The sequence below is a fragment of the Gossypium raimondii genome, chromosome 10 (assembly GCF_025698545.1).
Source record: "Gossypium raimondii isolate GPD5lz chromosome 10, ASM2569854v1, whole genome shotgun sequence".
Taxonomy (NCBI): domain Eukaryota; kingdom Viridiplantae; phylum Streptophyta; class Magnoliopsida; order Malvales; family Malvaceae; genus Gossypium; species Gossypium raimondii.
The window spans coordinates 8,848,447-8,862,170 of NC_068574.1; positions in this window are offsets into that span (position 1 = coordinate 8,848,447).

Below are 13,724 nucleotides of genomic sequence, written 5' to 3' on the forward strand. Positions count from 1 at the left end.
CTCGGCAACACTACACCACAGCCCACACATATGCTGTCAGTCCAATCGATGCCATCCTCCACTTCTCCGCTAGCCTCTCCTCAAAGCTCAACCGATACAGTATTGCCTTCTACTGCCCCAACCAATGATTAGATCATTGCAGCTGCTCATGTTTCTCCCTTGGCCGAATCTAGGCCTTTCCTGACTCGTCCCACCACCTCTGGACCGCCACCAATACCCAATCATCCATATACTACACGCTCGAAAACTGGCAGCCTCAAACCGAGAGCCTACATCGCCTCTTCCACCATCTTAACCACACCCACATCTTATACTGAGGCAGCTAAACACCGAGCTTGGCGAAAGGCAATGTCAGAAGAGATTGAAGCACTTATGTCTCATGCCACTTGGGATTTGGTTCTGAGATCTCTTGCTTCGAATATTATTGGTTGTAAGTGGTGTATCAGATTAAAGTCAAAGCTGATGGCTCGATCAATCGCTATCGGGCTCGCCTCGTTGCCAAGGGATTCCATCAACGCCCAGGTATTGATTATGTTGAGAATTTTAGTCCGGTTATCAAACCGACTACGATTCGTCTTGTTTTGTCAATTGCTGTGACGAATTTCTGGCCCATTCGACAACTTGATGTCTCCAATGCTTTTCTCCATGGTGCACTTGACGAGCATGTCTTTATGGAGCAACCTCAGGGTTTTATTGATCCAACAAAACCGACTCATGTCTGTGCTCTCAAGAAGTCCCTTTATGGTTTAAAACAAGCGCCTCGTGCTTGGTACTTTTGTCTTACTGGTGCACTTCAGAAGCTTGGTTTTTACAACTCTAAGGCGGATAGTTCGCTGTTTATTTATTCGGTCGGTGGTGACACAGCCTACTGTTTGGTATATGTTGACGATTTGATACTGACGGGTTCTTCTCCATCTCTTCTACAATGGTTCACTAATCTTCTTAGACAGATGATTGCACTAAAAGATTTGGGACCTATATCTTTTTTTCTCGGCATCGAGGTTTCTTGGCATTCAAATGGTTTGCAGCTCACTCAAACAAAATATATTTTGGACATTTTGCATCGTGCTAATATGCATGAGGCTTCGAGTGTTGCAACCCCGTCGACTCCACAAGCTGACTTGGCTGCTTCCTCTACTACATTTGAGGATCCGACACTGTATCAACAAATTGTTGGTGCTTTACAATACTTGGCTCTCACTCGTCCGGATATCTCGCAGGCTGTCAATAAAATGGCTCAATAGATGCATTCGCCTTCTGTTCATCATTGGCAAGCAGTTAAGCGCATTCTTCGCTACTTACGGGGAACTCTTGATCATGACATTGTGTTCCGTCGATCTAATTCGAATGCTTTAACTGCCTATTCTGATGCCGATTGGGCTGGAGACAAACTTGATCGAAAGAGTACCTCGGCTTATGTTATTTATCACGGTGCCAATCTTGTTTCTTGGTGCTCAAAAAAATAGAAGACCGTTGCTCGTTCCAGTATTGACTCTGAATACCGAGCGCTTGCTACAACTGCCTCTGAGTTATACTGGCTTTGTTGTCTACTTCGTGAGTTGCGGCATCCTCTACCGTCTGCTCCTCGGATATGGTGTGACAACGTGGTTGCTACATACTTGGCTACAAATCCAGTTTTTCATTCTCGCTCAAAGCATCTTGAGCTCGATTTCCACTTTGTTCGAGATCAGGTTCGGCAGAAGCATCTTGTTGTTTCCTACATACCCACTGTGGATAAATTGGCTGATGCTCTCACTAAGCCACTGTCAAAATCACGCTTCTTGTTGATGAAAGACAAACTGGTGGTGCTTCCCCCCATCCGTTTGCGGAGGGGTGTTAAGCAACTGACTCAATCCACGTCAACTTCCTCACCTAACTGACATGGCTTGTTTCTTGTTTTTAATTCAAATCAGTTAGGATTGGATTTGTTTATTTTTTGAATAGTTTGAAAGATTCAACCCACTGTTGTATTCTATCTCAAACACCTAGTTAAACACTTGTATTTATTTGTAATGCAAAACAATGGAAAATATACTCTTGCCATTCAAACCAAAGTTGCTTCTTTTACAGTAAAGAAAGCAGAAGACAAGACACTATTTGAAGGAGAATTACATTGTAAGTTACTCACTAAATGAGCAAGAAATATGCACATTTTCCCTTCTCGAAAGACATGCCGCAGAGATTTAGTAGTCAAAGATTGTTGGAGCATCCTGTACTCATCAACCCATTGGAAGAGAATCAAATTAGTAAAATTATTATTAGTCATTAGAAAAATAACAATGGAGGCATCAACTTCAATCTTTAGGTCATTGAAATTAATCTAGCTAGTTGGAGCCCATCTCTTAGTGCCCACAATTAAATTTGGATACTACTAACACAAGGGATATGTCTATAGGAGCCAGTTACCCAATTCCCTTGATGGTCCCAAATGAGAGCATGGGCTCTCGTCTTTCCCCGAATTACTAAGAGACAACCCATCAATATTGAGCTTAAACAAATTCCTATTAAGAGGTTTCCAAAAAACTCAGGTAAAAGAGGGGAAAGAAATATGTGGTACCAACAATGACAATACAAGATTGATATGTTATATTAATAAAACCTTGTAAGTCTTGTTGTAAGATTTTCAAACCTAGGACTTTCCTTGTTGATTAATTAAATTCTTTTCAAGTGTATATTTGATTTTACTAAAAAATCACTAATTACAAAAGCTTGTATGATTGGAGAAGTGAATATTTCGATAAAAATTCAAAATGGCTAACGTATTCATACAAGTTAAAATTTTGAAACTTGTTGGAAGAAACTAATGCTTTTTGTTTTTTATATTGAATTACGATTGGACTTTTCAAGTGAAAAAGATTTCTAGATATTGAGACTTAAACCAAACTAACAGATCAATCTACAGAATTTATAAAATTGTTGGACATTTCAACATAAAAAAGTCCATATTGACATTAATAAAGAAAAAACCAGCTGATGAACCCCAAAAAATGAAGGTTAACTTGGTAAGATTGGCGTTTGCATTGGGATTGAATTCCAAGAAGCAGCTGCCATTGTTGAATGAATCTAGAAAGTTGGCACATTAAAATAAAGAAAGAAAGAGTGATGAACTTTCAACATACTCCATCATCTAGCAAACAAGAGCCTGGAACCCAGAGGCGATCACATAATCGACTATTCAGTTACTGAACTTGATGCCTTGGACCCTCAAATCATCAATGGGTTGCCGAAATCAACTGCCTAAAAGGTATAAGAAAACCCCTGTAGTCATTCCACTAACAATTAATCATTTTCCATTTAGATTAATATTGGGAATTTGGGGGGTTCATCCCATCAAATCAATCAAGAGTCTTTGCCTACATTTCGGTTTTTTTAGTTTTTTATTTTATTAAAGGTAAAAGTATGATGAAAATTATGTATTAGAAATATTGTATTTTATTTTATTTATTAAAAATATAGATAAATTAAATTTTATATATTAAATTAAAAATAAATTGATCATTTTTATGAAAATTTCCATCTATTTTTATTAGTAAACACTGGTGTGATTAACGGAATAACTAGATAATTACATGCATCTTATGTTGATATACAAGAATGAATTTTTAATAGTAAAAGTGGATGGAATTTTTAACAAGATGACTAACTTGTCTTTAATCTAACGTATAAAGACTAATCTATTTATCTTTTAATAAAATAAAATAAAATTACAAACTAACTCTTAATACAAAAGTCTCCATAATATTTTTACCTTGCCCAAAAATTATTGTACCATTGCCTTGTTAATCTTTCAAGTCAAACACAAGGGCAACATTAAAGAATTCTTGTAAAGGATGAAAGACAAAACTTCAAAATCCCATTTTAATATAATGAGTTGAACATATATTAAGTATGAATATTTCAAAATAATAATATATATCACGTAGTTAATATTGATCTGGTGGCGCATTATTTTTCAATTAAAATTTATACAAATCGATATTAATATGTTTCAATGTGTCATTTCAAATTTTTTGATATTTTTTTAACAAATTTTTAGCATATATATAGAAAATATTTATCAATTATATAAAACATTCATAAATAAAAATTCTTCATTACTCAGCTTTTGGGAAGAAAACTGGATCCCGGAATTGGAGCCGCTGGAGCACTATCTCCAAAGGCCTGTTAATAATGCTGAAGTTGTGCCAATTTCAGCCATGGCAACGCCACATGGGGAGTGGAAGCTATACAAACTTGAAGGGCTTTTTGATCATGAAATACTGTCCAACATTAACCAAGCGATGCCCTCTAACGCTCACTTACAGGGGGACGCTATTAGCTGGAAAGGGAGTCATTCATGTATCATTCAAATATCCAACTAGTACAAATTGTTTTATCAAATCAGCTAGAATCCACGGGACCAATATGGAAGGTTATTTGGAGTTCGAATGTGCCTAACCGAGTGAGACATTTTCTACGACTGGTGATGTGGAGAATGAGCGTAGGTATAGCCAAGGCATGTCGGAGCTGCCATCATGTTGTCTCTGTGGAAACCCGGTTGTTTCAGTGCTGCATTCTCTAAGAGTGTCTTCTCCCAAGATTAGTGTGGTGTGCTTGGTTGAAGAACAGCCTCAATCTCAGTTCTTCTCAACGTCTCTCCAAACTTGATTATTGGAGAATTGAGTGGCTCTAGGGGCCAACAAAATTGTATGGGATACACTGTTCAGATTTGGAAGCAACGCAATCTTAGCATCTTCCAGTCAATCGATTGCAACTCTTCGCAGCAGATTCAATGTTGTTAGAACTAGGCTTCCAATTATCTCAAGTAGTATTAGAGTCGGATAGTAAATAGGCGGTTCAACTGGTACAAACAGAGAAGAGGAACAGCCAAGCATGCTCAACACTCTGAAACATTGGAAAGATGTTACAAAAGTGATGGAAAATCCAGGTTGACTATGTACCTAGAGAATGTAATGGTATTTCTGATCTCGTTGCAAAGCATGTCAATGGTGGACCTTCTCAACTTCGAGTGTTTCAGCAGTCTCTCCCTAGTATATGGAGTCGTATCTCATATGATGTAATACGCTATCAAAGTTTTAAATCCTCTTTTACTAGGCATAATGATTTATTTGACCCTCTGAATTTACAAAAAAATCATTTTAGTAATCGTTAGGAATCGACTTGATTAAACAATGAACAAGTAAAAATAGTAGAAAAAATTGAGAAATTGAACACACAAATTTAACGTGAACAAACTCCTCCAAAGAGAATAAAAAACTACGGGTAAAGATAATTTTACTATAATGGAAAAAGAACAAATACTATAAAAGATGGAGATAAAAAAAACTAAAACCCGAAAACAAAGAACTCTCAAAACGTAAACACAAAAATTCTCCAAAAGCGTTATGAGTTCTAATATCTAATGAGTGTATTTTCTAAGGTTGTAAAAGAGCCTATTTATCGGCTAAATTCATAGGTCAAATAATAATAAAATAATCTAGACTAACCAGAGTTTGATTGAAACAAATAAACAGAGTTTAACTGGAAGATTATTTCTCAAATTTGACTGAAATAGGAGTCATACTCAACAAATCTCCACCTTGACTCATATTTCCACAACGCAATTTTTGCCAAAGCCCGCCATAGGTCTATCTTGAACTATGCAGGGAATTAACTAAGTCGAATCTGTGGTTAGAAACTGAAACACTTCTAGCCTTCAACTTATACACTGCCAAATCAATACTAACTCGGGCCTGATTTTCATGAACACAGTGCCTTAACTTTTCAAAACATGCATCCAAAAGAGAACCTCTCTTCAACAAAACAGTCATACATTTTTCCCTCTTATGACCAAGTTGCCTCCGCTCCAAACGAGTTGACTTCGACTCCATAATGGATGAGGGGCGTCCGATTTCGTGGTCACTGTAGAGCCTTCCAGATTATAAAGATTGTCGGTCCTTTTACCTTTTAACAAAACAAGAGCTCCACGAGATACATTAATGTCACTCGACTCGATATTGATTCTACATCCTTTCAAGTCTAAAATACTCAAGGAGATGAGGTTCTTTCGTAAATCAGGTACATACCTAACATCTGAGAGTGTTCTAATCATCCCATCGTGCATCTTAATTTTAACAGTACCAATACCAATTACTGTACTAGATGAATCATTTCCCATGTGCACAACTCCACCTTCAATCGAACTGTATGTGGAGAATCATTCTTGTAATAGCCCGTTTTCAGTGAAATCAGAATAGTAGTTACGAGACCACAAATTCGAAGTCAAAAATTTTATTTTATGATCTACAACATGATAGAAATACCGAATAAAAATTTTGTTAAGAAATTTTACCATTTACATGTTAATTTGATAAAAAGAACTAAATCGCGTACCGTACAAAAGTTGAGTTCTTATAGTTAAAGGTATTAAATAGCTATAGAGATTTTAAGTGGAAGTCCTTATATGGTAATTAGACCATTTATAAGTTAGTGGAAGATGTTGGCTTGACAATTTTGAAATTTGGTTTAATTAATAAGGTTAATTTTGGAAATTAGTAATTATATGTTATACTAAATAAAACAAATGAAAAAGCCATCATCTTTTACTTTTTTTCAACCGAATTTAGAAGGGAATAAGCCATTTTTGAAGCTTAACTTTCGCCAACCCTAATTTCTTCAATTAGGTATGTATTTTTAATCTGTTTTTAACTATTTCTATGTTTTCGGGATCATTGTAGCTTAATCTAGCTATCTCGGGGATTAATTTCTGAAACTGTTTAACTATTAGGGTTTTACCATTGATGAATATATATGAGTTTTGAAGTTTGATTATAGAAAATGAATGGTTGTTGTTAGATAAACAACTTTTGTAAAGGAATTTTAGATGAAATTATCAATTATGGGCTAAATTGAAAAATAGAGAATATTGTGTGGTGAAATTGTGAATTTATGAAATATATGGGCTGCTACTAATATGTATAAAAATCAGCTAGGCTTGGGTAAAGGTTAAATTGCATGAATTTTATTTTTCGAGCCTAGAGACTAAATTGTAAAGAAATTAAAAGTATTGGGGCAAAATGATAATTTTGCCAAAAATATATTTTGGACTAGTTTGAATGAGAAATATATTAAATTAATTTAAATTTATCCATATAGATCCAGTTAGACCTCGTACAGAATTAGATCGGGGCAAAAAGAAAGTCTCAAATTAATCGCCTCCGTATCTACATATACTTGTCGAGGTAAGCACGTGAAATTAAATTGTGTATTTATATGTTTTAATTGAATTATATGTATGTTATTTGTATAATTGTCATGTATAAATACCAATTGCATATTCGACGACATGCGACGATTACCGAGTCCCGTTTGAACTTTAGGAATTCGTAGGATACAAATGAAATGTCATTAAGGATTATCTATTCTCAGCTTGTATGAGCTTACCGATTGCAACTCGTAAGAGCTTACCGATTCTCAGCTCATATGAGCTTACCATTTTACAGCTCGTGAGAGCATACTAATTCATAGCTTGTATAAGCATACATGTACAAGAATTGACAGATTATAGTTTAGCACACTATGTGTGAGCTATCTCGAGTATCCAACGATATTTTAAATAGTTCAACGGGCAATGTTCTGTTATGAGATGATATGAGTTCGATACAAATTATTACAGGTATATACATGAGATACATGGAAATGATGTTACATGATATATTGAAACATGAAATGGATGATAATTTAGCCATTTGTTTGGCTAGTGTTTTGGCACTTTGAGGATAGTATAAGTCTAGTATATGGTATGTAAATAATTGCTCTTTAAAGGTTGATGGATAACTTGGTATGGTTGAATTATGGAAGATGAAAATTGTGGTATGAATATACATATTGAATATGTGCTTTGTGATAGGATGTAATTGTGGTAAATTGGTGTTTTGGTGGAAATGATTTATATGGTCATTTGATGCTAATTTTGGAATGGAGTTTTGGTACCAAATGGTATGTTTTTTTAAATGATCTAATGATAAGTTTTGGTGTAAATATTTATGCATGTTAGTTGAACAATTGGTTATATTGAACACATGATTAGTCATGTTTATAAGTTGTCATTTGAGGTGCCTAAGGGCATATTGGTTGTATGTGATCATACTATTTGTATAAGGTTTGATTATGCTTGTTTTGGATGCCTTATTATAGCTTGTGTATATATGCATTTTTTGGTGTAGGTTTAAACCAAATTGGGTGAGAAATGTGGCTTGTAAAATGGCCTATTTTCGTCCACACGGGAAGAGACACGGGCGTGTGTCTCAGCCATGTGTCACACAAAGCTATGTGTCCCCTATACTTATCAAAGGGTTTCAAGTCAGGCTGTCACACGACCTAGCACACAGCCTGGCGCACGAGCGTGTAAGATTACTTCAAAGGGTACACGGCCTAGCACACGAGCGTGTGGCTTGGCCGTGTGGCCCAAGTCAGTGAATGGCACAGGCACAGACACGGGCTGGGACACAGCTGTGTGTCCTTATTTCGAATGTCCGCACGGCCTGAGACACAAACGTGTCATTGGCTATGTGACCCCTGCAGCTTTGAAATTTTTCAATGTTTTTCCAAAAATTCTCTGAGTTTTTTATTTAGTCCTGACTTGTTTCTAATGCATATTTAGGGCCTCAAGGTCTCGTATAAGGGACAATATATATAATTTTGATTGGTTCTAATGTGATTGTTAATATTTTATGAAATGTTTGTAATTTCTGTCCATTTGATTTGTAATCTTTGGTAATATTCTATAACCTTGTTCTGGCGACAGATACGGGTTAGGGGTGGTACAATTTTCTATTGGAACACATGTGGAAAGAACATCTCGAATCTAGGATCCACTCGGACGGAGCTTGGAGTTATCGCTTGTTGACACTAACAAGAAACCATCACCGCTTTCATCAGCCAAATTAGCACCAACTACATCTTCCTCGTTACTCTCAACAGCTCTTTTATTTGTAGGTTATGACAATCTACTTTGATGTGACCTAACCTTTTACAATAGCGACACCTTTTGTCTTGCTTCTTTGATGTTACCAAAACAGAAGCTTGCATACCTGCCTTGCTATCCGAACCAAACTCGTTGTCGAGTTTTTCTCTACTCAACAAATGACCCTCCACATTTTTGAACGAGAGTTTATCTCTGCCATAAATCAGGGTCTCCTTAAAAGACTTGTATGAATGGGTTAAAGAGCACAATAATAGCATAGTCTGATATTCATCTTCAATCTGAACTTCAACGTTCTTTAAAATAATTAAAAGAGTTATGAATTGATTGATGTGATCTCTAAGAATCTCACATTCATTCATGTGAAACATAAATAGACGTTGTTTCAACACTAAACGGTTAGCCAGAGACTTAGTCGCATAAAGAGTTTCTAATATTTTTCACAAAGCGGGTAAGGTCTTCTCTATCAATACCTCCTACAATACCGTATTCGTGAGGCACAAGCGGATTGCAGATAAGGCCTTTTCATCAAGCTCTTTTCATTCTATTTGATTTAAATTCTCAGCCTTTTTCCTAGTAATAACTTTTTTCAGACTGGTTTGAACTAGAATTGCCATCATCCAAACTTGTCACATATTGAAATTTGTGACACCATCGAATTTCTCAATTTCAAACCTTATTGCTACCATCTCTGGACGGGCTGATCTACAAAATTAAACTAGCTCTGATACCACTTGTTGGGGATTGACTCGATTAAATAACAAACAAGTAAAAATAGCAGAAGAAATTAAAAAAAATTGAACACACAAATTTAACGTGGAAAAACCCCTCCAAAGAGGATAAAAAAACCATGGGTAAAGATAATTTTACTATAATGGAAAAAGAACGAAGAGTACAAAAGATTGAGATAAAAAAACTAAACCCCAAAAACCCGAAAATAAAGAACCCTCAAAACATAAACACAAAAATTCTCCAAAAGCGTTATGAGTTCTAATCTCTAATGGGTGTATTTTCTAAGGTTGTAAAAGAGTCTATTTATAGGCTAATTTCATTGGTCAAATAATAATAAAATAATCTAGACTAATCAGAATTTGATTGAAACAAATAAACAGAGTTCATTTTTCAAAGTTGACTGAAATAGGAGTCATACTCAACAGTCATTTATTTAATTTTTCGTCTTTTTTAGCTTTTAAACTTACGTTGTTTGTCAAATCACCCAAAAGTTGATGTGATATACACATGGATTACCATGTGGCAGCCACATCAGCAATTAATTATTTTTTAAAAATTTAACAAATTCAAAAAATTTATTAAAAATAAAAATATGAATATAAAAATTATTAAAAATATATATATTTAAAAATTAATTAATTGCTAACATGGCATAAACGTAGACTGTGACGTGGATACCATATCAGCAAAGCTAGCAGACGTTAACTTTTTCATCCATTTTGTGATAATTTGACAAACAATACAAATTTTAAAACTAAAAGAGATGAAAAATTAAATGTAGAAGTAAAATAATTTATTTTTTATGCCTTGTTATTTAAACGAAACTACATATGATTTTTTATCCTATTATCCCCACCACCTAAAAAAATGAAAAAAAAAAACATACATACATACATACATACATATCAAATGTTTTGAAAAGGTTACTTCTATTATCTTTTAGTAAATTTAAAGAATGTTGAAAAATAGACTAACTTTAAAGTAACATTTGTTACAATTAACTTTAAGCTTTTAACTCTAAAAGCTAAAATTTTATTATTTATTATCATAATAGTAAGAAGTATGAATTTTATATTTTTGATATTATTTATGTACATATTTCTAAATGGAATTAGATAGAAGAAGTTGATACTGCAAATCAAAATTTTCACTAATATAAAAAGGCAATGCACAATGGTCATGGTACGAAACCGACCCCCATATTCAAAATTACAATCTAAATCACAAGATATCAAAAGGAAAAAAAAAATCAAAAATTCAGTTCTAAGATTTTCTTTTTTTAATTGCAAATAATTTCAAAGTAACAGATGTGGGGAAAAAGGCAAATAAATTGAGGAACTAAAAACAATAAAAGTCTCATCCCACTTCTAGTCCTGCCAAACGCCTCATGCATCGTTATAGACTGTCGTCTTCCTCTTTTCCTCCATGCGGTCACTGGTCACTCTCTTAGACTTGCAATTTTAAATTTGAAATATAAATAAATTAAATTCTTTAAAATAAAAAAAATATTAAATTCTAAATATGCAAATAATATAGAGTCTTTAAGCATAGTTTAACCTATTGTCTTTATGTATTATTAGGATTTTGTAACACCCTAACCCACATCCGTCGCCAAAATAAGGTTTCGAAGCATTACCGAAGTTTATTGATCAAACAGACATAAATTACAAACATTTCTTATCATATTATATTCAGGTCAAAAACCAATTAAACTCATACATATTGCCCTTTGTTCAAGTCCTCGAGGCCCAAAATACGCGTTAGAAACAAATCGGGACTAATTCGGAAACTCAGAGAATTTTTCAAAAAATATTAAAAATTTTCGAAGCTGTAGAGTTCACACGGCTGTGTGGTCAGGCCGGACATGCCCGTGTCTTAGACCGTATGGGCATCCGAAGTAGGGACACACGGTCGTGTCCCAGCCCTTGTCTGTACCTGTGTAACTCTCTGACTTGGGTCACACGGCCGAGCCACACGCCCGTGTGCCAAACTGTGTGCCCTTTCAAAATGACCTCGCACGCTCGTGTGCTAGCTGTGTGTCTCACACGGCCCAGTCACACACCCGTGTGTCTGGCCGTGTGGACTCAAAATGTACCTTAAACAACAAGTTTACCATTCCTTGCAAGCTTGGACAATAAGCAACTCAAAAATCATTCGTTTAACCAATTCAAAACACAATCAAACACATCCAAATCATATCAAACAAACATCCTAGGTGCCTAACCAATGTACCCTCATAGGTACCACAATTATATCATCATTTTAAATCATGCCTAATTCAATTTATTTTTCCTAATTCATGAACACTTAAACATTAACTTAATTTCACATGTTTATATATATATACCAAACTAACATTATATTTATAACTTCATTTACAAACAATTCAAAAAATAACTATTAATTAGACACCCTAGGTACATGCCGACACAAAAGGATAAACTTCACCATATTTGAGTTCGGGATCGTTGTTGGATGCTGAATGTGCGATTAAAATTAAGTACCTAACATGCGCACGGAAAACAAAACCGTACGTTGAGTAAAACTCAGTGGTATTTTAATAATTCGAATATTTAAAGACAAGATAATATAATATGCACATTTTAATTATAATCACAATTGAATATTAAAAACCACGTTTATTCATACAATGACATTAGTCATTCAATATTCAATTCATAAATACATCATTCAAACCATACTCAATTCTCATCATTTGCTATATAATAGCTTTTCACAATATGATACACATATCATTTAAACAACAATATTGTTCATTCCACATCCAATTCACGAATACACAATCCATGTGCCTCAATCCATATTTCAATTCACTGTCTCATTTTCATTTCACATACAATATCATCTAATATCAATCATAGTGTCATTTCAATTAATTACCCCTATTAACACGACTCAGACGGATACATGAATCCAACCAAACACACCAGTTTGGCACCCAGTGCCTCATCGGATAATTCAAAATAGTAAATTGACACCGAGTGTCTCATCGGTTAAACCGAAGTAATTTGGCACCCAGTGTCTCATCAACTCGAAGTCGAAGAAATCCCTGAACTCTTCCAATCGTATGGCATGCCATCTATATCTGACTCAGCCCGATACAGTTAATAGGGTATCAATTCACTTTTCAAATGGAACCAATATTCATTTCAATTCAAATAATTAATATACTCAATATATATATACCAATTCAATCCATTCAATCAACTTAAATTCAATTCAATGACAAAGTGTCAAATACTCACCTCAACACTTACCATATACATTAAATCAAAATACAACAATTAGTAACTAAGTTCGGATTATAGAAATACAAACCAAAATTCTAAGCTATTCCTCTCCAACTTTATATTTCCAATTTTTAGTCGAGGATCCCGGTACTACATTAGCTATGGAATTAAAACAATTAAAATTCATCAATACAACACAATTTAATTTCATATTGAAAATTTTAATTTTTACTCAATATTTTCCTAAATTCAAATTTAGTCCTTAAACCAAGACTCATTTTATTTCTTCACAATTAATCTTATATTTTCACAAAATTCCACTTTAAACTAAATTTAACTCCTATTTTCACTTAAATTCCTAAATTTCAAATTTTCACAATTTAGTCCTTTTACTCAAAATTTACAATTTATTCTACAATTCAATCCTTTTTATTTCTAACTTAAAATCTATCAATTTAATCTCTAATACTAAAATTATTCAACATTAACAACACTTAAAAACTTAATAATTTCTAAAATTTCGACATGGGTTGGGTAGTATTTAAAATCTAGATTCCAAAAACATAAAATTACAAGAAAAATGACTAAATTGACTAACCAATTAAACTTTGAAACCCCTAGTCTTTCTCCTTTCTTTCTTTCTTTCTTTCTTTCCCTTTTCTTTTCTTTCTTTCTTCTTTCTGTTTCTATCTTTCTTTCTTTATTTCTTTTTATTACTTATTTTATTATAATATAATATATATACTTAAACATTAAGGTAAATATATTATAATATATAT